Source organism: Felis catus, chromosome B1 (assembly GCF_018350175.1).
Source record: "Felis catus isolate Fca126 chromosome B1, F.catus_Fca126_mat1.0, whole genome shotgun sequence".
NCBI lineage: Eukaryota > Metazoa > Chordata > Mammalia > Carnivora > Felidae > Felis > Felis catus.
In genome coordinates, this window is record NC_058371.1 from 174,250,955 (window position 1) to 174,275,559 (window position 24,605).

The 24,605-nt window shown below is 38.5% G+C and overlaps 1 long non-coding RNA gene across 4 annotated transcripts in view; it reads left to right on the forward strand.

Moving 5' to 3' along the window:
* LOC102900848 overlaps positions 1–24,605 on the forward strand; it is a 54,315-nt gene that overhangs the window by 21,765 nt on the left and 7,945 nt on the right. Inside the window, exons 3-5 of one of the 4 annotated variants that reach the window (XR_006597150.1) lie at positions 5,175–5,324; positions 10,748–10,836; positions 12,024–13,248. This is a non-coding gene — a long non-coding RNA (uncharacterized LOC102900848). Of the gene's footprint in view, positions 1–5,174; positions 5,334–10,747; positions 13,249–24,605 lie in introns of those variants that run through there. The other 3 variants (XR_002741908.2, XR_006597149.1, XR_002741909.2) reach the window with 3 other exon arrangements.

Sequence of the window (24,605 nt, forward strand, 5' to 3'; positions counted from 1 at the left end):
AGTAAAAGGATTGAGAAAAGAACAGAAAAAAAAAAAAAAAGTTTTTATCTGCTATATAGCTACTTTAAAAAATTTAAAGGGTTAGGTTTTTTTATGGATTGGGAAACGTGGTAGTGTTCATTATTTATCCTTGTACTTAAATAACAAGTCATATTATTCTAACTCAAATCATTAATCTATGTATGCTATATACTGCTGGATGCTGAGCTACCCAAGGGAGGTTTCCACACAGAGCTCAACTCATAAACTCACTCCTTCAACTTTTCTGCCCTTTCAACTCAGTAATCCACTTTCAAAATTGCAATTATGAGGCAATAAATAGCAAAAATAAAAGGATCCCCGACAATGTCACAAATAATTGTGCCATGTAACACCTGATGGTCTTTTTTTTTTTTTCAGTGAAAAAAAAAATGATTTCTACAGACGTTAAGAGCTATCTTGAAGCTTAATGGACAAATGTTCATCTATTCCATGTGGGTAATTCTTTCTAGACTGGTCATGGAATGACCAGCTTTGTGCTGGAATGTGTGTTAAACTTAACATGGTATGCTGATTTCAAAACAACTGTCAGATTTTTCTTTTGTTTAGAGATATACTTCATGGAAATGTTGCCGTTAGCTTGAAATTCTCACTCAGGTCTCTTAAAAAAGCCTGCCCATAAACTTAAAAAATCCTAACCCACCTCAGGTGTCACTAAATAAAAATACATTTGTCACATTTACCTATGTGGGGGGGGGGGAATTAACCAAATTGACTCTTATGAGGTTCTGTTAAGTCTTTTTGAATTGTTATAACAGGCATTAGTGGAATACTGATTAGTAACTAAAAGCCAAAATTGACTTAGTTGATCAAGGAACGACCAAAAAAAAAACCAACAACAGCAACAAAAAACAACAAAAAAGAAACCACCCTGGGAAACGTTGATCTTATTATTTTGCTTTTTTAGGGATATCCTTAAGTCTGGGTCAAATCAGTCCATCATCAACAACTCAACTGAATACTTGGTATTCTACCTTGGAACAAGGAAACCCGATCCATCGATTACTCTAATATTATCTGAGATACACTAAATTACTCTCACTTTAAAATCTGTTAAACAGAGAATGTCAAAATCTTTTATGCTAAGAAGGAATATTCTTAGCTGAAATTTCATGACTGAAATTTGATGAACTTTGTGCATTTCTTGGTGAAATGTTGCCTCTCAGTATATTTCAATGTCTTCTGGCTTAAAGAGTCAACTCTATGCTGCAACTTTTGAACCAGGATGTCTATTTTATATTAAAATGATATGTTTACTATTCTGCACCAGCACTGCAAGGCATGGGAAGGAAATGCACACCCTATTCTAATGCAGGCTGCCTTTAAGAAGCCACCTTAACTGACAATCATATTTCAGTGTATATTTTCATGAAGTCGCTTGGTCAGAAATGTGTTTCATGGTTTACCTACCATTTTAACTTGTCTTTTCAGTATGAACCCTAGGTCACTGAACTGTGAACAACATTTAATTATAGGCTCAATTCTTCATTGAAAATGACAGGATCTTATACATATATATTTGTCAAATTGACTATTATGTGAAAATGAAGATTGAATATAAATCTGGAAGCTCTACAATAATTACCTAATAAAAAATGCCCAGCCTTTTCACTTAGAATAGTAAGTCCTTAAAAATCCCAAGATGTGATTCTATGGTATTTTCCAATGTCAGTCAATCAATAATTTCTTAAGTACCCACGGTATGCTTATGTTTTTTTGTATAACAAATTTCAATATTTTCATCTAAGATGAGGAGACAAAAGCCCAGAGAACCATTTGTCATAATCACATTTTTTTAATAAGAAAAATAAGGCTATGTCTTCAATCTTCAACTCCCAACTAAACTAATTTAATTTGTATTTATATTGATCTGAGGGTTTTGTTCTAGCTCCTTGATGCTCAAAGCTGGTCTGCAGCCCAGATATACACCTGTCATCTAGAGTTTGTTGGAAATACTTGTAAACCACCTATCTGATGAGAAGTTAATGTACAAAATATATAATGAGCTTATATAACTCAATGGCAAAAACCCAAAATAATCTGATTGAAAAATGGGCAGAGGGCCTGAATAGACATTTTTCCAAAGGAGACATGAAAATCACCAACGGGTACATGAAAAGGTGCTTGACATCACTAATCATGAGGGAAGTGCAGATCAAAATGAGACATCCCCTCCTACCTGTTTGGATATCTATTATCAAAAAGACAAGAGATAACAAGAACTGGGGGAGAATGTGGAGAATAGGGAGCCCTTGTGCACTATTGATGAGAGTGTAAATTGCTATAGCTACTATGGAAATCAGTATGGAGGTTCCTCAAAAATGTAAAAAGAGGCCCACCACATGATCTAGCAATCGCACATCTGAGAATATACCTGAAGGAAGTGAAATCACTATCTTGAAGAGATGTCTGCAACCCCATAGTCACTGCAGCATCACTCACAATAGCCAAGACACGGAAACGACCTATGTGTCTATCAATGGGTGAATGGATAAAGAAGTTGTGTTATATGCATATATGAAATAAGTCAGACAGAGAAGGACAAGTACTGTGTGATCTCGCTTTCATGTAGAACCTAAAAATGTCAAATTCATAGAAGGGGAGAGAGAGCGGAACACTGATTGCTGGGGCTGGGGGGGTGGGGGTAATGGGGAGATGTTGATCAAAGGGCACAGACTTCCAATTAGAAGATGAATAAGTTCTAGGAATCTAATGTACTGCATGGTGACAACAGTTAAAAATGCTATTATATACTCAAAAAGTATTGTTAACTAACTTGGATTTAAATTAAAAAAAAAGAAAACAGAAAAAAATAAAAAAATCATTTGAATAAACTGTGGATGAAAACTTTCCATATTTGATGAAAATTATAGAAGCACAGATCCAAGAATCTCAAAAACCCCAAGCAGAAGAAACAAAGAAAACCACATCAAAGCACATCATAATCAAATTGCTCAAAACTAATGACAAGACAAATACCATCTGATTTCACTCAGATGTGGAATTTAAGAAACAAAACAAATGAGCAAAGGGGAAGAAAAGAGAGGGGGGTGCAAACTAAGAAACAGACTTTTAACTAGAGGGAACAAACTGATGGTTATCAGAGGGGAAGTGGGTGGGGGGATGGGTGAAATCAGTGATGTGGGTTAAGGAGGGCACTGGTGATGAGCACCGGGTGTTGCATGGACGTGCTGAATCACTATATTATACACCTGAAACTAATATTACACTGTATATTAACCAAAAAAAAAAAGTGTTAAGAGAGTAAATCAATTATTTATTTATTTAATTTATTTAAATTCAAGTTAGTTAACATATATGTAGTATCAGTTTCAGGACTACAGCTTAGTGATTCATCACTTACATGTAACACCCAGTGTTCATCCCAACAAATACCCTTCTTGATGGCCATCACCCATCTAGCCCATCCCCCCTGCCGCCTCCCCTCCAGCAACCCTCAGTTTGTTCTCTGTATTTAAGATGTTTTATGGGTTGCCTCCCTTGAAAAGAGTAAATCTTATTTTTTTAATGTCTGTTTATTTTTTGAGAGAGAGAAAAAGAGAGCACATGTGGAGAAGGGGCAGAGAGAGAGGGGAACCGAGGATTTGAAGCAGGCTCCATACTGACAGCAGGGAGCCCGATGCAGGAGTTCGAACTCGTGAACTGCGAGATCATGACCTGAGCTGAAGCTGGAAGCTTAACTGACTGAGCCACCCAGATGCCCTGGGTGTTCTAACCACCACACACATGCACACACATACACACAATTACACACAAAGGTAATTATGTGAAGTGATGAAGATGTTAACTAACCCTGTCGTGGTAATCATTCCACAGTATATACGTGTATCATATTACATTGTTCACCTTAAAGTTACACAATGTTATATATGAATTATAGCTCAATAAAGCCAGAAAAAAAAGAGATACCATATCTCAGGCCCCACCCTGACCTGTTGAATCCTAATCTGCATTTTATATGATTACCAGGTGATTGATAAATTTGAGAGTGACTGATACACATTGTACCAGGAAATTAGAAGTTTTAAAATATAATTTTAATATTGGAGGAAAGGGCTATTAAGATATAACTAATAACGTGATTAAACTATTCAGTGGCTGAAGAATGAATTATTCATTGTTACTAATTATTGGTTTATAAATAGATTGAGGTTTTTGCTTTGTTTGCTGATGAGCACTATTTACATGACAATGGAATAACTCCTTAAGGATTAAGAAATTAAGACATTTTTATATAATACTAAATAATTAGTTCGGATGACTTACTGTCTGAATTAAATATTTATTTTGGAGGGATGTACGTGAGCTTAAATGTTATGTCTCAATGCTTTCGTGTACAGGCATGGTGGGTGCCATTATTTCAATTCTATAGGTGAAGAAAATAAGCCAAAGAATTTAAGCAATCACAAAGCAGGTTGGACACATTCTACCAGCTTCACATCCACAGTGGAAAAAGGAACACTTGCCTGTCTTAGCGGCTGGGGCAGAAAATCCTGGAGAGTACTTTCTCTGCCCCATTTTGAGTCACTTTGGCCAGAGGAATAGGATAAACGCTTGGACAGGGCTGGGTCGTGTGACCACTCCTGTGGCCAAGAGAAGAGGAATAAAGAAGTAATAGGATTCAGGGCATACAAAGTGGGAGGAAGAGGTTGCCCCTGGAAAGAGAGCTTCTGGTTGTAGAAGGCTAAACAAAAATCAGTATAGATGGTAAGTGTGTGAACTGCACCATGATCATACACTGAGGCCTTTTGATTTCTTTTCAATTACCCTTTACTGAAGCGTTGAAAGAGTAGTTTTCATTTGGTTGTGGTGATGAGATGCATCCATATTGAAATCTCCTGGAAGAATATGTAAGCACACGCTCACCAGCATAAAGCCCTAGACTGATACAGTAAGAATCTTGGATGAGAGTGGGTGGGACAATATACGTGTAGGATCTCAGGTTTCAAGAGGTGTCTATTTGCACTTAGGTATTTTAATTTATTCAAAATGTTTTCTGAATTGCATTTTAATTGCACAGTGGTAAGTGATTAGGTAGTGTAAGGCTTCTTGGTTTTAAAAATGTTGTCTTTTTATTTCAAAGAAAATGAGTATGTGTCATATTTCTTCTTTAGGTAGCCACACCTATGGAAAGTCCACCGGTTCATTTTGAGAATTCGTGTTAGTATTCATGCAGCAGCTGGGGCCTTACCTGGGAAGAGATAAATAGCCCCCAAGCATTTGCCTTGTAAAACCTTGCCAACAACCCATCATTAAAACTCAAGGTAAATGTTTGTCACGTTTCTTTAATGCTCCCAGTATGTGTGATGATCAACATCAATGATTAAAATGAGAATTATCAATCTTGAGGTTATTAATTACTAATGTCTTTTAGCCCCATTAATAGGAATAAGTGTGAGAAAAATATCAATCAATGCTATCTTGCTTAAGTAATCTTTTCACTGCATGCATCTGAAGGTTAGGCTGTCGAAAGTCTTCAAGCCCTTACCAAAGTCCTCAACCTCTCAATAAACATGTATTAATGCATTCTTTATCTCTTCCTTGAGTGTCCCTCAATTCTAAGATATTTTTCACTTTTGGATCTTTATTGTAAAGTGTTTTATTTAAATCTCTCTTTTCTAGTCTTTACAGGTGATAGCTACCAATCATCTCCAAATCAATTGCTCATTTCTTTCAATGTAACATGATTAATGATACCTCCAGTTCTTTGGCAATGACTATATCTGCAATAATAGAATGCTGCTTATTCTTGTTTGAAATTCCCTTGCCCTTTCTAATATCTGCCCTTCTATAACCTTTTCCTTTTTCAACAGGGTGCGTGACGAGATACCAGTCTCTAACCATTTAGTTCATAGAAAAATCCCCTGAAGTCTTTTGAACCGGAGTTCTTTTTAACCCAAACACTGAAAGCCTCTTCTGTGTAGTACAAATCTTTCTTCATCTTCTAAAAGTCACTTCAAAAGGTGTTTCATTTTTCTAGAAAACTAGTAAACCTCATTATACTCAGATGCCATCTTGTTCAAAGCTTTTAATACTTTGTTTAAGGCATGTTACCACTGTGCTAGGGAAAGGCTTACCTCATGTAAAGATATTTACAGCGTCTGAGTAGACCGTGTAATCCAATCACCTTGCTCAGTGTAGCCAGAATGTGAAAAAAAAAAAAAAAAAAAAACACTCAAATTAAGCTGCTCTCTTTCTATTCCTTGACTCTAACTACTTTAACCTCATACCTTCTGAAAACCAAAACCAACTATTAAAATTAAGTCATGTAGAAATAATTCCTTCTTTCCCAAGTTCCTAATAAAAACTGAAATTGAATTTTATGGATGGCCCTCAAATTAAGCTCTCTGTGGTTTCATTCTCAACATTAGCAACAAGACGACTATTAAAAACGAAATCAAAATCCAAGATTCTGCTCTTAATCTTGCGTTGCTAAATTTAAGAAGCTTTATGTGTCATGGACATGAAATATGCCTATGTATTCATGAGATATTTTAAGCCTAAAGGCAAGCCATCTGTCCACCTTTGTGTCTCCCTACTCTTCATGCTACTCTCCTTCCCACCCTTAGTATCTCTTCCTTTTAGTTTTAAAGCAACAGACGGGTTTCAGAAAAAATACACACATGAGCTCATTTGTTGGCAAAAACTATGTGTGTATCGTTTATGTTTATACAATGTCTATTTCTGTTTACATACCCATATATCGATTTGGATGCACAGAAAAAGCACTGGAAGAGACTCACCAGGTTATTTACATGAGGAGGAATGGGATGAGTTGGTGTGGAGGACAGGGTATAGAGACAGACTTTCCCGCACGTGTTTCATTTTCCATATTTCAGTAAAAACATACTTACGTTTAACTTGTGTGAACATTTTACAAAGTTAAGTGCACTTTCAAACTATTGCTTGATACTGATAAAGAACTGGGGGCATGGGCAAAATCCCAGTTCCTTGGTCATTGACATCCTACCCTGCCAAGCATCGAAGTGGAAAGAAGTGATTTTTAATAAGATAGAACAAACAACAGAAAACAGAGAAGGTGAGGAAGTTGAAGAATGGAAAGGAGCCGCGGCTTTGGTAGCAAGAATTCATGGGAGATTTTCAAGAGCATAATTTCAGCAGAGTAGAAAGCAAGAGTAGAAATCAGAAGTTGGAGTAAGCTGGGGGACTGGAGGAAGTGTGCGGAATTTTTCCAGCCAAGCGTGAGCTACCTGTTCTAAGACATTGATACTTTAGGAAATGAGAGAAGCAGAATCAGCCCAAAAGAATAATGGAGCAGGAATGATTTTTCTCGTATTGGGGTCTGAGGGGGATAAGAATATAGTCAAAGTCTTATGGAAATATAAGAATTTGGGTATTTGATGTAATAAACTCCAGGAGGAGGTCTTGAGATGACACAGGAAAAGTTTTACAACATGACTGTATAAAAATATGCAATGATGGCCAATTCTATTGAGAGACTGGCATCTTTACCCAGTAAAAATTTTGGCCAAGTAAACACTGGTCTTTTTTTTTTTTAAGTTTATTTATTTTGAGAGAGAGGGAGAAAGAGAGTACGAGTGGGGGAGGGACAGAGAGAGAGGGAGAGAATCCTAAACAGGCTTTGCATTGTCAGCGTGGAGCTCAACGTGGGGCTTGAACTCACAAACTGTGAGATCATGACCTGAGCTGAAAACAAGAGTTGGCCCCTCAACCGAATGAGCCACCCAGGCACCCCAACGCTGGCCTTTTTTTTTTTTAAACAAAGAAAAGAACTATAGCCAGATGTTTTGGTCTCAAAATACTCCATTAAGAGAGAAGGGCCACAATAATGACCTTTTACTTAAGCACTTCATTTGTGTCTACCTCAGCAATAACACAGCAATGACCAGACCCTCCAACAAATCCTTGCAACCTAGTTAGCTTTTCTGTTCCTCCTGGCATGTGATGCTGAAACCTCATGGGGAGAACTGTGCTACTTTTTAATAAAAACTATCTGGACAGCATTTAACTGGAGCATTAACCTGTTTTGGAGAACAATAGATCTGCTGACACTTGCATGTCTCTGGCAATTAAATGACCAGAAGAAAAATACAAGTGACACTTCTAAATTTAGAGAGTGAAGATAGATTAATTAAGGCCCCAAGTAGATACACTCATGTAAAATCATATATATGTGTAATGAACTTGTAGGGTATCTACAAGATGCAAGGCGCTATGTTGAGTATCAGGGTAAATAAAAGCAGCTTATGTATTTGAGGAAGATGAACATCTTTTTAATACATTTAGGGTTATATATTTAAATTTGTAAAAATGTCTCTTAGAACTATAAAAGTACATTATAATCCTCCTATAAAAGTTTTACATGACCATTAAGCCTTGGAAAATACAGCAATGTATCAAATGGAGAATTAAAATCACTTTTAATCCCTCTACCACTCAGAAATGGTGCTATTCATACTTTGGTGTATTTACTTAGTCTCTTTTCCCCATCCACTGCCTTCTACCTGGCCAATAGCCTAGTATCTCCACTGGTTGGAGCCCTCAGAGTAGAATTACTGGATCAAAGGGTACAGAGGTTTAAGACTCTTGAGATGTATTACTTAGTTGATTTCAAGAAAGGTTGATTCAGCTCATGTGCACTTGCCTGCATTAAGTGTATATATCTCTTAAAAATCTTCACCATCTAGCGTGGACAAAACGTGCAATTTCATTGTTTTAATTTTCATTTTATTTATTTGAAGAACCAACATTCATTGAAAAATTACCACGTGCTGAGTGCCAATCTGAGTGCCCCTCTTTAGACATACATGTGAATATGACAGTCTCTGTCCTCAAGAAGCCCAATACAGAGGACAGCACTCACATAGGAGGTGGCTCGAAAAATAAATGCTTTGATGAGGCATTGTGTACACCCCGTGTAGTGGGAGCAAAAACGAAGGGGTATTTAACTTTCCGTGGAGCGATGGGCTGAGTCGATTTTTATTTTTCTCATGGAGGATGAAAAGTGAACTGAAGTTGTAAACACCCTTTAATTTGAATACAAGGCTATGAAAGAAGGTTATCATTTCCATTTTACAGATGAAGAGACAAAGTTAAAGAGGTAATTATTTACTTTGGGTGACAGATTCAGCAAACAACAGAGAGAAAATTAGAATGTATGTCTGTCTTACATCAGAACCCCAGCATTTTATATCCTTCCTACATTGCTTCTCTGCATCTCCCAAGAAGATATTTGTTATATACCCCTTTTTTGTTAAGGTATTTAAGATCTCTATCTCTATCATCTATCTATCATCTCTCTATCTATCTATCTATCTATCTATCTATCTATCATCATCATCTATCTATCTTTCTATCTATCATCTATCCATTCATCCATCCATACACATCTTTTGTTTGTTTAACCTGGGAATCCTGGCCTACTTCAGAGGTCAATTTGACTTTCTAGTCCTGTTCCTGCTCAGATGCTCGAAGCACTGAGGGAGCTCGAAGCTCAGGCTGAATGGTACACCGAGGCCACCAAGAGCCACCTGCTCTTGTTTCAGCTGAGGAGGCTGAGGCTCAGAGAAGGGGGCGCCATAGTCACTTGTGGTGGAGAGAACACAAACACTGACATTTCCGATTTCTGCTCCACTGGCCTGCCTCCATACCACACTGTCCTTGGTGTTTGCAGTTTGGTTCAACAAAATAGGAGGTTTGGACCCAAATCAAGTGCAATTTAAAATTTGTGGGTCAGGATCCATTTTTGTTCAACTTCTTGCTCTTTGTTGGCTGAACCGTACAGAGGTATTTAGACAGTCTGCTCTGCTCCATCCCGTAGGGATGAGGAAGGGGAAATACTGAACATTTAAGTACCTCCTCACTGTATGCCAGACACTTATGTACTTTACAACATGCAGTCCTCACAACTCCTTCATGTATCTATTATAAGCTCCAAGTCACAGATGGGAGCATAGGGGGAAATGTACAGGGAGTTTAAGGAACCTAAATTGCTCCGCGTAGAAGTAGAAGTGGGAGAATTGGGACTTGGTCTGTTCGACACCAAAGACTATGCCCTTTTCACTGAATCCCACAGCTTCCGAACCCTTATCCAAAACTGATGAAATCTTACATATTGGGCATATACATTATGATCTGGTGGTAAATACTAAGTTCTACTTCATTTTCTGCTGCTCCTAAATCTAAACGCCTGCCCCTGTCACCTTAGCTCCAAGCATATGGAACTTCTTTCAGTTCCTGGAATGAGTCACTGGATCTCTTGCTCGGGACTGAGCAAGAGACAGTGCAGGATTCTAAGGGAATTGTAGGAATTCTAGGGCCAGACTTTTTGGATGCAAGTCTATTTTCAACTACTTACTACCAACGTTGTTTCGGGCAAGATCTATAAACTCAATGTTCCTTAGTTTTTCTGTCTGGAAAATGCGATTGATAATACCTCACTGGGTTGTTTTGATGATGAAATGAAATCATGTATGTAAAGCACTTCAGCGTAAGACCTCACATATTGCAAACGTACAGTAAATGGCAGTGATTTTCACTGTTGCCTCTGCAGTATCCACGTTCTGTTGATCTGGAGCATGCTTCGTTCTTAAATCCATTTGTCTAGCTAATTTCTATACATTCTTCAGGTCTCAGTTTCAGAGCCAATTCTCCAGAGAAGCGTTTTCTGACTGTCTAACACTGTTTCTTCCATATATTCCTACAGGAGCCTGTATTTATCTATCAATGAACACAAATACACTGCATTAAAATGAACTCTTGCTATACGCCTCACCAAACTCCAAGTTCTCTGAGGTGAGGACTGAATCTTTCTTGTTCACCACTTTCCCTCCTTCACCAAGTTCAAGGTCAGACCCGGAGTAGGTAGGCATGTTCCTGGGTAAGTAATGGAATTGCACGCTTGCTTGTATTTTACCAGTGGACTTGGGGAAATGTTGCCTCTCAGGGGAGATGAAGGGGCATGAAGAGTGACAGAAAAGATGTTTTGGTTTTCTGGCCTTCCTGAAGGCACAGCTGTTAGGCTGGGCCAAGCTGCCTGGTTGTGAATCACACAGAATTTCGGGGCTCCAGGATTAATTTATAATTGTGTACAATTGTGCAGTTGTGAGGTTCAGTAGTGATCAATTCAAGGAGTGAAAACATAAAGGAAACAAATGGCTCCAGAGGCATACACTGAGATAAAACAGTGAAGAAAAAAAGAAGACATCACCTGGAAAGTGATCAACAGTAGTTGAAGCTGTCGTAATGGCTTTTGCCGCTGGCTGGGAAATCCTTGCAGATTCAGTCAGTCGCTTGGAACACTCAGATGCCTCCCTTTTCTCTCGGCATGTGGAGCCACTGTCACTATATTGATAGGTAGTGAATTGCTTTCTATTGCTGCTGTAACAAATCACTGCATACTTGGTGGCTTAAACAATGCACACACATTCTCTCATAGCTCTATAGGTCAAAAGTCCAACGTGCGTCTTCTAGGCTAAAATTCGGGGCTGAGTCCTGTCTAGAGGCTCTAGATGGAAATCCATTTCTTTGGCTTTTCCACCTTCTAGAAGCCTGCCCACGTTCCTTGGCTCGTGGCCCCCTTCTTCCATCCTCAATGTCAGCAAGAACAGATGGAGTGCTTCTCATATTGTTATATCCCTGCATATGTGCAGCCTGTGAAGTTTCTCTGCTCTTAAGAATTCATATGGATGCATTGGATATACCTGCATAATTCAAGAAAACCACTTCATCTCAAGGTCCTTAACTGTAATCCTGTGTGCACAGTTTCTTTTGCCATGTAAAGCAACACAGTCCCAAGTTCTGAGGATGGGGGGTGGACATCTTTGGGGTCCGTCATTCTGCCACTACAGTTAGTTCCATGCCTTTTTAAAACCTCATTGAGGCTGTCCCCAGATACATCATTGGAAACACCCTCGTGTGCTTGGCACAGTTTAGGGGGTGATAGGGAGGTACACGCTGCCTATATTCTCTTTCCATGACAGGGAACCCATCCCTCCAGCTCCTGGGAATGATCATGGTGACTTCATGCAGCTTGGTCTTTTTTTGGGAATTGTCATCTGTTGAAGATCATCATCACACGAAAAGTCACTGTGCCTTCTGAGGGAGAGCCTGCGTCTAGTGACTTGCCATTGGGGGTGTTACGAAAGCCCAGCTCCTCAGCCTTAATGTGGGGGCAACTCTGAGGTCATTCGAGCTTCAGCCCCACCCCTGCCGTGATTCACTGTGACTTCATTTCAGTTCAGTGTCCCCTTGTACCCAAATCCACTGCCTTCATTTCCCTACAGGGGTTGATCCCAGGAACACTTCCCAGTAAACCGGCTGCAAATCACCCGTTCAGAGCTGGTTTCCTGGGAACCATCTGCAATATACCCTGATAGAAGATGTGTGGATTCCTGCAAGCATTTGGAGCTTTCCTAAATCTGAATACAAATAGGAATGAAAAGAGCTTTCAACAGTGCACTCTCATCAATGAATTGAAGATTGCCTCCCGGGTTTGCACCCACTAACATCTTAATACCCATGCATCTTAAATGCGGTCAATCCTCATTATTTGCAGAAACGCTGCTTGCACACTTGTCATCTCCCTGAAATTTGTTTGTAACCTCCAAGCCAGGGCTCCCAGCACTTTCAGGCTTTCCAGATATGTGCAGAGTGATGAGAACTTTGAGTTGCCTGACACAGACATTCCCAGCTGAGGTTGAACAAGGTGACATTCTGCCTTCGTGTTCCAGCTCTCGCACTGAAAACAAATGTCCTTTTCATGGTGTATTTAGTTTAGTTGTTTTTTGGTTTTGGTTTTGGGTTTTTTTTTGCACATTTTGTCTTTTCTTTTTGTTGGTGATTTTGCTGTTTAAAGTGGCCCCCAAGCACAGTGCTGAAATACTGTCTAGTGTTCCTATGCTACGGAGAAGCCTGTGATGTGCCTCTCGGAGAAAATACTTGTGTTAGATGAGCTTCCCTCAGGCAGAGTTATAGTGCTATTGGCTGTGATTACTGAAGTAACAACATATATTGAATAATGTCTTTAAACAGAAACATACATAAAGCAAGTTTATGTGTTAATCGACTGATGAAAGTGTTATGACCAGAGGCATATAGGAACTTAGCCCGTATTTCCCCAAGAAGTAATGGTTCAGTATTTGCTAATTCAGTGTTCACGGTGACTTTATAGAACATAATCACCATGAATAATAAGAATCAGGGGCGCCTGGGTGGCTCAGTCGGTTAAGCGGCCGACTTTGGCTCAGGTCATGATCTCATGGTCCGTGAGTTCGAGCACCGCGTCGGGCTCTGTGCTGACAGCTCAGAGCCTGGAGCCTGTTTCAGATTCTGTGTCTCCCTCTCTCCGACCCTCCCCCATTCATGCTCTGTCTCTCTCTGTCTCAAAAATAAATAAATGTTAAAAAAAATTTAAAAAAAAGAGTCAACTACACATATAAATGCATTTTTTCCCCCCACCAAACTAGCAGGTACCTTGAATTGCTTGTTTTGTTGTCCTGTACTTTCTGGAGGTCGTAGGTGTCCTGAATGAATGTTGTAAGCTTGCATGCCTAGAATTATGGGAAAAAGAAATCCTCTTACATGCCACATTCTATTCTGTTCCATACTCCTCCTCTAACCCCATTTGTGACCCAAAGGAATGAGATGATTATGGAACCTTTCTTTGCAGACACCTATTACACCTTGGGAAAGAGAACCCAAGCTCATAGGTGATGCCCTGAGCAGCTTATGGTTGGTGGTCTCTGTGGATTACTTCAGTACCAGTACCCTTGCTGTCTCACCCGTCACGTCTCCAGGGGTTCAGGGCCTTTAGCAGTCAAGGCCATGCCCTTATCGCTCTTGACTACACGAGGAAAACTTCTGTGTCTTCCTGTGCCACAGTGGAAAGCAGGAGGACTCTATCAGACTGCTTTAGGTGTCTCTGCCCGACTGTGTTTTGTGGCCATTTTCATTGGCCTGTTCCCCAGTGATGGGGAGCAAAGGTGTCTTTTCTTTACCTGCAAGGCCAGGTACAGATTCCAAACCTTTGCTTTCAATTCTCCAAAGCTGCATCCTCATAAAAATGAGGATTTAATGAATCTGAGACTCCCAGTGCATATTATGTGTAATTGGAATTACAGACCTGTGATTTGCATAAATTTTTGAGAGGCTCACTTGCTTCTGGACCTCAGGTGAGAGGTAAGACACAAGATCCTTAACAGGGACACATTGAAGTAGCTTTCCTCTTTCCCCTGGCAACTCCTCCCCCGCTAGTTTATAGAATTCAGAGGACAAGGTTACCCTGGCCTTTATCTATTCTCCCAAATGCATTTTTTTATGACATAAACTTTATGTCTTGAATCCTTCAGGGCTTCACTTTGATTCTCAAAACATCTTTTCTTTCAAACTAGTGCCTCTGCCGTAAATTTCAAGAGACTGTAGATTATTCAAAAATCACAGAAATGACTCCCTTGTGATCTTTGTTCAGCTGGTAGAATCTACCCTGTGGCGAGGGAAATATCAATCTAGTTTGAATGGGGAAGGATCAGGTACCCCAAGACGGTGCCTTAAGAACAGATTGGGGATGTATGGGACACACTTATTCACATCCTAGACGTATTATTATCCAGATACATGTGCTTTGATTACACATGTACCTTATATATAGAAGTTTTTATCATGGAAAGTCTTAGAACATGTTATACTTCCTTCCATGTTTGTATTCTCTCTTTCATATCATATACACAAATCACATTTTCTTACAAGAAATAAATGTTTGATGATGAGTTATTTAAGTAATGGACCAAAGTTTCTAAATATGCAAATATCCATCGAGGTCACCTGCCTTCTGCTGTTTTGCAGCATGCTAAATAAATTGAACCATCCATCATTATATGACTCTACTTGGGGAAGATTAAACAAGACAAAACATTCATTTCTTTTATCTTTTTTGCCTGCTTTCTTTCATGTCCCCATCTCTTGATGAAGCAATGAATTCTAGCAGCACATTCTTGTCTCCAAAAACAGAGGCTTTTTTTTTTTAATTGTGAAAAGGCTTAATGAGAAGTGACAACCTCCTTCCTTATCATGGTTTAATTTTTAAACTATCTGAAGTCTGCGAATTAATTTCTTTCCAATGTGAGTTTCATCCTTCTTAGCATTTTATTGATTCATGGATTAAACAACTGCAACATTCCTATTGAAAGCAAATGTAGCATCAATTAAAATAATTTTTTCTTGTGGGAGCTTAGTTTCCAATGCTCTCACCCATAACCGAATTTCCAAGACACAGAACACAAATATTTGAATGGTTTTTTGGGAAGTAACATGTACTTCCCAGAGCATGTGTTCCCAATATGTTCTTCTCCAGCGGCCTTCTTTCATTTTCACTTCCCCCTTCGCCAGGGTAGACTTAACATTTGTCACTATAAAGATGCTCTCACTCCTTTGCTCCTTTTTCCTTTTGTCACGCTTGATAGCTAAGCCACCACACAGACATACCAAAGCGACACTCAAACAGCTCCTGAAGCAGAATGCCATAGCCACTGGAAAAGAGAAAAGCAGCCAGTATGAAAACAATGAAACATGAACCATGATCTGGTAGATGAAGCAGTGGGTTTAGATTTTAAAGCCCCACTCAACCGCAACTATCGCAGCGAGAGATATTGAGAATTCCCCTCAGTTAGCCTATTGATATTGAAACAGGTAACCAACTGGGCCAGCGTAACCTAGACTGGGGAGCAGATTCAGATGGGTTAGGTCAGGGACAGGAAATTGAGGCGATGAAACAGGAGATGGATATAGAACTAAGTGGAGCCAAGAGTGAACCGTAATGTAAAGTATGGACTTCGGGTGATAATGATGTCAATGTGAGTTCGTCAGTTGTCACAAGTGTACCGCTCTGGTGGGGAATGTGGGTAATGGGGAAGCTTTACTTGTGTGGGGGCAGAGGGTGTCTTGGAAATCTCTACCTTCCTCTCAATGTTGCTGTGAACCTAAAACTGCTTTTAAAAATTTATTGACTTTCAATAAAAATTTGAAAAAAGAACCCCCAACTAGATGGACTATTTACTAAATAGTTCTGTCCTGGATCTCCTATATTGTGATGAGTAGGACTCGAAAACTAGGATTAGTGTGTTGCATTAATCTCTGGAGTTTGGAGTTTGCCATACATATTTAGTATACATAAATTTAGCAAAGGATATTCAAACTGCTTACACCTTGCTTATCTTCTTCCATTTTAATGAAGTTTCTGGTTATTTGAGTTATTTCAATGACGTACTCCTGAATCAAATGAACCCTGGATAATTTTGGTGAACATCCCTCAGAAGACTGTTTTCCTTCCTTGACAGTAGCCCTGCAGAGCTGAAAGCAGAAGCATCTTATCTAGGGGTTCCCAGCCTAAACGTCTTCTGGTGCCAGAAGGGAAATAAAGTGAAAAGCTAATATAAGAGAAAAACAAGGGGGAGGTGGTAGGGTCTTGGATGACTGGGTGATGTGTAATCTACCTAAAGACATTCTAATTGCAAAAAGACCCAAAAAACAAAAGACAAAAACAAAAAAAACACCACCAACAATAAAAAAGCAATTACATCAAACAAAACCCACTTGTAGACCTTATTTGGCCCACAAAGATCCAGACCATCTTTTTTATATTACAGATGGAGAAATACAGGTCTAGAGAAGTTAAGCTATTTATCAATATGGTGTGGTGTATAAGAACAGACCCTCTAGGGTCCAGTTCTGCCTGCACCACTTACTGGTCATGTGATGACTTGGGCAACTCACTTCATCTTTCTGTGCCTCAGTTGCCTCTTCTGCACTGTGATGATGGCGGTAATTTTCAGTTTGAAGGTGAAATAAACAAAGAGCATTCTTCAAGATGGCTGGCACGTTCCTTTTATTTTTTCATCCCTAATTCAGTCCTGCCACCTAGAATGTAGTTCCTACCATATTGAACCAAAAATCAAGGGCTCTGGCCTAACGATGGTAGAGTTGTGAAGACCAAGGAGTTTGGGTTGCTGAAATTCCATGGAGTGAAGCTATCTTGCCAGCCCTAAAAACTGGCTTCCAGACTCCATTTATGGGAGAGACAAACTTCGAACTTGGTTGGTCACTATCGTTTTGGCTTTTCTGTCACTCATAGCAGAATCCTATTTAATATGTAAGTCTTCTCTATCCTGTTACTTCCAACCATCTGTGTGGTTGTTTTAGGGGTGTCTTTTCTGCATTATATAACTAGATTTTGTTTTATTTATCCATTCTGATAGTCTCTGTCTTTTAATTGGTATGTTTAATGATTATAATTTGTTTTAATTATACTCCACAGAACATCTTTCCTATCAATGTTTTTCTAGAACAATTTCCTTAACAATGCCTTCTTAAACCATTCCTATTTTGCAATACTATGCCTTCTGGCTGCTGTCTACGTATGAAGAAATTATGTTTACATCCAGTCCAATACTAACATTTTCAACAAATTGACGTATGAGAAAACTCTTGTGTTATATTCCAAATGCAATGAATAGAATTTCAGAATTATTTGGGGACATTTTGATAAGTGCACCAATGTCCACAAAGAGGAAATGTGACTCAGAGTTCCTGGCAATGAGGGAGATCATGCCATTGGATATAAAGCAACTGTGTGCTAACAATCATATTAACTGATCATCAGGAAGCAATGTTTTAAGCATTTCATCACCTATCATTATAATTTGTTACTTATACAAATAAGCTTTTTTTACTTTGTCATAGTTTCATTTTAGAAAATTGAAACTGGGTGAGAATTTTTTTTAAACTTTTTTTAATGTTTATTTATTTTTGAGAGAGAGAGAGTGACAGAGCATGAACAGGGGAGGAGCAGAGGGAGAAGGAGACACAGAATCCGAAACAGGCTCCAGGCTCTGAGCTGTCAGCACAGAGCCCAACGCGGGGCTCAAACCCACAAACAGCGAGATGATGACCTGAGCTGAAGTCGGATGCTTAACCGACTGAGCCACCCAGGCGCCACTGAGAATTTTTAATTGAACTGTACCATTCATATTTTTTTTAGCCCTTAAAACAAAGGAGGATAGGCTTCTGGTTAGTGTTTTACATGGAATATCTGCTTTTAAGGACTGATACTGACTTTAGGAGAAAAATGTTTCTATTGGGATATTTCTACCATCTTCAAATTTTCTGTTGATCATCCCTTCTCTTCTTTTTCATTTCCTTTATTGTTTTCTGTTGCATAATAAATACTTTTATATATTTGTCTTTCCCTTTTATGGTTTGTAAATCATAGATTGCATTTCTATTCTTTTGGTGAATATCTTCCATTTCAAAAACGCATACTAAAAATAATTTTGCATTTTTGTATATCTATGAGGACACTTTAACTGTTCGTTTAACACTTGCTAACATGCGATATTGTTTTCTATTGTTTTTCTTTTTAATACAAAAAGTGGGAACTCAAAAATTAAATTCACTGGCCTATTTTATGAACTCAGTCTTCCCTGGTTCAATTTTGATCCCTGTTCTGGGTCAGATTTATTTTTTTTAATAGATCGTCTCCTTCATTATTTCCTTTTATAAAGGTACTTGGCAGCTAAATTCTCTTTGCATGTCTGAATATGTCCTTATTTTGCTCTTGCTGTTGAATACTATGAGGTTAGATATAAAATTCAATATTGAAAGTAATTTTCTCTTCATCATGTTGAAGATATTTCTTCTTTGCCTTCCAGGATCTATAGTTGTTCATGAAAAGTCTGTTGTCAATCTGCCTGTCAAATTTTTGTAATTAATCTTGCTTTCCCCTCTGGCACTTTTTAAAATTTCTGTCTTCCCTTCCTCCACCCCTGTTCCCTTGATGTTCTGTAGCTTTGGTAAGAAAAACTCTAAGACTAGGTATATTTTTATTTGTCTTTTTTTTTAATTATTATTCTTGCTCTGTAATCCTACTGTACTTTTGATTTGGGGACTCATGCCTCCCTTTAGCTGTGAAAATGTCTTTTGTCTTGTTAAACATTGTGGTTTTTTTCTACTCTCTACATTCTCTTCTGGATCTGCCATTAGGTTTAGGTTAGAGTTTCTTGCCATTCCTCCTTCACTCCTAACTCCTGTCATATTTTTTGCATGCATTATAGGTGCACCTTTTTGCACCTTTTGCACCTGTCATCTCTTTTTGATGCATTATAGGTGAAATTCTTATGAACGCCAATTCACCAGTTCACTTTTTGTTTCCCGTTTAGAGTTTATCTTATCTAACACGTATTTAAATTTTTTTCAATGATGATTTTTCAATTCCCAAATTTTCTAATTTTCCCATATTTACTTCTTTTTATTTCATCTATCTCCTTTTCTAGTGAATACCTTTTTGTTCAGTGTTAGTGAATATTATTCCTTTATTTATCTCTTTAAGCATCTTAGACATAACTAAGGATAATTCAATTTATAAACTAAATGCATTTTGAAGTGAATATGATCCCACATTAATACATGTGTATATATACACACAGATTGAAGAACACAAATATTTGTAAACCTTATCTAAATTGATCAAGTTTTAAGGGTTGATGGAGAGAGGTGGGTGGGAGATAGGTTAGATGGGTGATGGGTACTAAGGAGGGCACTTTTTATGATGAGCACTGGGTAGAGTTTTTAAGTGATAAATCACTGAATTCTACTCCTGAAGCCAATATTGCACTGTATGTTTACTAACTAGAATTTAAATAAAAATTTGAGAAGAGCAAAAAAATAAATTGATCAAGTTCCTCTCCTAGTTTTATGCAGGGCTAATACATGTCTGTATGGCCAGCATCCGTAGCTGTTGATTGTTTCATGCCTGTGCTATGCTAGTTGCCATATGTTTGGAATACCCCTCTGACTTTAGGTATAATAAGAGGATCATAGCGTGAATTCGAGTTGCATTTTTTTAAATAACAGAAAGAATCGTAACAGCAAAGAAGAAAAAAACAAGCTGGAGAGAGAAGCACCATAGAATTGCTAGTCACCCATTAAGGAAAAATTGACCCAAACTCTGGAATTCATGTCTACCTTGTTATAAATGCTCAAAGAGAAAAAGCCTGTGTAGAGCCTTGGCATTTTTCTTCCAGAAGAGGAAATATTACACAGAACCATACAATATTAGAATGGAGAAGGATCACACAGCCCACCAAAAAAACCCTCACTCTTTACAAAGAAAGAAATTAAGAAACAGAAGAGTTAACTTGTCAAGATCTTCTGGCTCGAGAGTGTACAGGGTCCAGGATGTGGTCCCTGTTTGTTCCTTGATGCCCAACCCAGTACTCTTTTCCTATTTCATGGTTGCCTTTAATTCCAAGACAACTCTAGCCTCCCCAACATTTTTTTTTTAAGATTCTGACATATGCCAGCAAAACTGTTCAAATATCTCAACTTATGCGTATCCTTGCTTTGCCAGATTTTTCGCTAACTTTATCTCACGTGAAAGAACCATGAGAAGTACTTTTTTTTAGCATGTAAACCAGCAAGATCAAGTCCCAAAAAATGGTTGTTTGGTTTCATATGCTTTAAATAGCAGAGTGATTTTTTTCAGTATTGTTTTTCACTCAACTCAAAATCGTTTGAAGCATATCGTGCTTGTTTTCTAAAAATATTGAATGCACGTGGTACACACCTTTACACATTTAGCCTCAATATATTCTTATCTAACAAAAGTCCACTTCTAATAAACTGACACCTTAGAAATATAGGTAATCCTTCTTTGCATGGTCTTTTATGCTGCTTTATTAAAATAAAATCTTCCAAGATTAAGTTAGTATTTCGGTACTTAAAATGTAAAGAGTACTTCTGTGTATATTCTATATATTGCATCCATTGCTTTTTAAATATATTTGAGCACACATTTTACTTTTCGAAAGTTAAGACCTCTCAGAATTTATATGGTATCTATTACAATGATTATTGTTAATAATTACTGAGAATCTACCAAATGTCAAATTCAGTATTTTATGTATTTCTCTTGCCTTATTTCTCACAGCAAGGCAGTAATGTAGACTTTATTGTTTCCATGCTATATATAGGACATGGGGAACTGAGGAACATAGAATAAGGAAATTTTTCCAAGGAAATTTCTAGCTGATGCAGAGGTGACATGTAACCCATATCTGTCTAATTCTAATCCATTCGTTTTCTATGTCATGCCTTTCCCCAACCTCTGTTGCACTATTACTGAGTTCTTTTGTATTAAATAGATATTTTCTATTGTGTCATTTTAATTCTTTTGTCATTTCTTTTACTATATTTTAAAAATCATTTTCTTAGCCCTTCCCTGATGATTATAATTGAAACTGTCAGTTTCAATTCTGAACCATCGTTCAGATTTTCAGCAACTTAATTTAACAGTGTATAAAAACTTTGCTCCTATATAGCTCCAACCTTTCCCCCTCCTTTGTGCTATTACTGGTGTACATATTACATCTTTATACATCAAATGCCTAGCAACACAAATATATAATTATTGCTCTATGCCATTGTCTTTTAAATTATATGGAGGGAGGAGCACCTGGGTGGCTCAGTCGGTTAAATGGCCAACTCTGAACTTTAGCTCAAGTCATGATCTTGTGGTTGTGAGATCAAGCCCTGTGTTGAGCTCCATGCTGAGTGTAGAGCATTTTGGAGCCTGCTTGAGATTCTCTCTCTCTCTCCCTCTGCCTCTCTTCCCTGCTCAAGTACTCTCACTCTCAGTAAACCAACCAACCAACCAACCAACCAACCAACAAATAATAAATCTTATGGAGGGGAAATAAAGAAGAGCTGACAAAAACATACATTTAACCTGTCTCATATTTACCTGTAATTTCCCTTTACCAATGCTCTTTATTTTTTCTTTATTTTATTTTTTCTTTATCCTAGTATCTTTTCAACTCCACTTGAGAGACTTTAATATTTTTACAGGGCTGACCTGCTAGAGAAAAATTATCTCAGTTTTTGTTTATCTAGGAAGGCCTTAATTTCTTCTTCATGAAAAAAATTAATTTTGCTGGATACAGAATTATCGATGGAGAATTTGTTTCTTTCAGCATTTTAAATAAGTCATCCTACCAACTTTTGTCTCCATAGTTTCTGATGACAAATTAGCTGTTAATCTTAGTGAGAATTCCTTGTATAGGATGAGTCACTTCTCTCTTGCTGCTTGTAAGATTCTTTTCTTTTGAAAGTTTGATTATGATTTGTCTAGGTGTGGATCTCATTAAGTTTATCCTTCATGGAGTTCATTAAGTTTCTTTAATGTATTAATATTTTAAAAAAAATCAAATTTGAGTGGGTTGACATTATCAAGAGGGTGACATAGGCTGTTCATGACTCAGTCCCCATCACAAGAAGATCAACTAGCAATGATCCAGAGCCAAGACACTATTGTGTTAATCCCAGAATGTGAGAGTGGAACTGAGGCATCCCCTGGACCACAGGGACTAAAAAGGACTGTATTAGAAGGGTAACAGCCACTTTGACTGCATTGCCCTTGCCACAGAGCAGTAAGAAGCCAAAGTAAGAAGCCCTTCATGGGCCCACAGTTTCTCCAGTTGGTAAAAGAGAACCCAGGGTGGTCATCCAGCATCCCCAGCACTGGGTGATGCTTCCTGGGAGGCTTGTTAAGCTTATTAAGCTCTCACTTTATGGGATCATTGGGGGAAACTTCAGAGCTCCAATGTTGCAGACCAGATAGAGATGGAAAAGGGGAGCAGGGCTTAGAGCAACCAGTGCGGAGATCTTGGTGGACTATGTTCCTATTTATAGCAGTGCCCAAGCAGAGATCTCAGACAGCAGCCATTCTATAGAGCTGAGCTGGTGGCCTTGTCTGGCCAGAGACTCAGTTCTGCCCGATTTGGATCCCCACCCAATGAGCCATGCTGGCTGTGGAGCACATCCTATGGCCTACCCAAATAGGGAAGCAAACTTATAGTCCAACACAACTGTTCAGCATGGCCTTTAGTTCTGCCCCACTGGAAGGCATGGCCACAGATGCCCAGCAGCTGAGGATCATATCCTATGTCCCACCTGGGAAGAGAGCCAAGTCAACAGTCCCACCCAACTATTCAGCATAGCTTCTGGCCCCAGATAACCAGGATGCTTGACCAGTGACCCTGAGCAGTCTCAGAGGCCAGTCAACTACCCTACCCACCAGCAGAGCCCAGCATATAGTCATGCCCAGTTGGTGAACAGAGACTGTAGATATGCCCAGGCAGGGAGCTGAGTCAGTAACCAAGCCCAGTCACAGAATATAGCTTGAAGCCCTACCAGACCTGGTATCCCAGACAGTGACCATCCCACCCCAACTCAGAACATAGTCTCTAGCCCCATACAACTGTGGGGTACAGCTGGAGGATCCAATCGACCAGAGAGGCTAACCAGTGATCTTGCTCAATAGTGTTTCATTCACTGTTATAATCCAGCAGTAGAATAATGTGATCAGTTCATGTGGATAGGTTAGTGATAATTGGGATCAATTTTGTCTAACCTTCCTTACTCTTCTAGGTAACTCATGCGCTAAGTACGAATAGCTATGATCATAATATTTTGATAACACTTTAACATTTCAATCAATTCATGTAGATGCTCTCCCTCATTAGTATCAGTAATGACATTCATTCGATTTATAAAATAATTTCATCATTAGTCATGGACAAACATTTTGCCTAGAAAGTTATCTCCAACTCATTTTACTAACAATGGAAGCAGAAACAAATAAAAAGCCCTGATAGTTTCACATAAGGAATTACTAAAATGTTATCTGCAAATAATTTTTTTTTTCCTAATGGACTTACTATTAAGTTGTACTACAAAGGGTATATTAGGAAAAAAACCCGAAACAAACAAACAAACAAACAAAAAACCAAATGCATCATAAGCACCAGGGTACTTGACAATATTCTAGTCCAATGTGAATTAAGTAAAAATTCCAAAACAATGCCTGAATTCTTTAAAACATTTTTTTTTAATTTTAATTTTAATTTTTGAGAAGGAGAGCACATGCAAGTTGGAGAGAGGCAAAGGGAGAGGAAGAGAGAGAATCCCAATCAGGCTCCATGCTCAGTGCAGAGACCAATGCAGGGCCCCATCTCATAACCTTGGGATGAAATCAAGAGTCAGACACTTAACTGACTGAGCCACCCAGGCACCCCCAATATCTGAATTTTAACAAAGTACACTCATGGGACTTAAAAACAGAGACCAGACTATTGAAAAGAAAATGAAGCCCTTAAGAAGGTTAGGCAGACAAAGAAGAAATAGTGGAATGAAATGCTTATTAGTCTAATTCACTACCCTCAGGCCTAGAGTGATATATTTAATTACCTGGCATTCTCCCTCCAGTTGTATATGGAGGTTATAGATCAGCACATTTCTGAATCCTTAGCTGTTGGTTCAACACCTCCCTGAGTTTTGCTATATTTGCGCACCTATAACTACCCCTGTAATGATTTTTCTCATGGTGAATATACCACATTGTTACTTGCTTAGGATTTTGCTTTTACAACGTTCTTGATTTTATTTAGAACGGAAATTTTGTACGATAGCTGGGAAACGGAGAACACATAACCCTTGCCATAGACATAAGATAATAT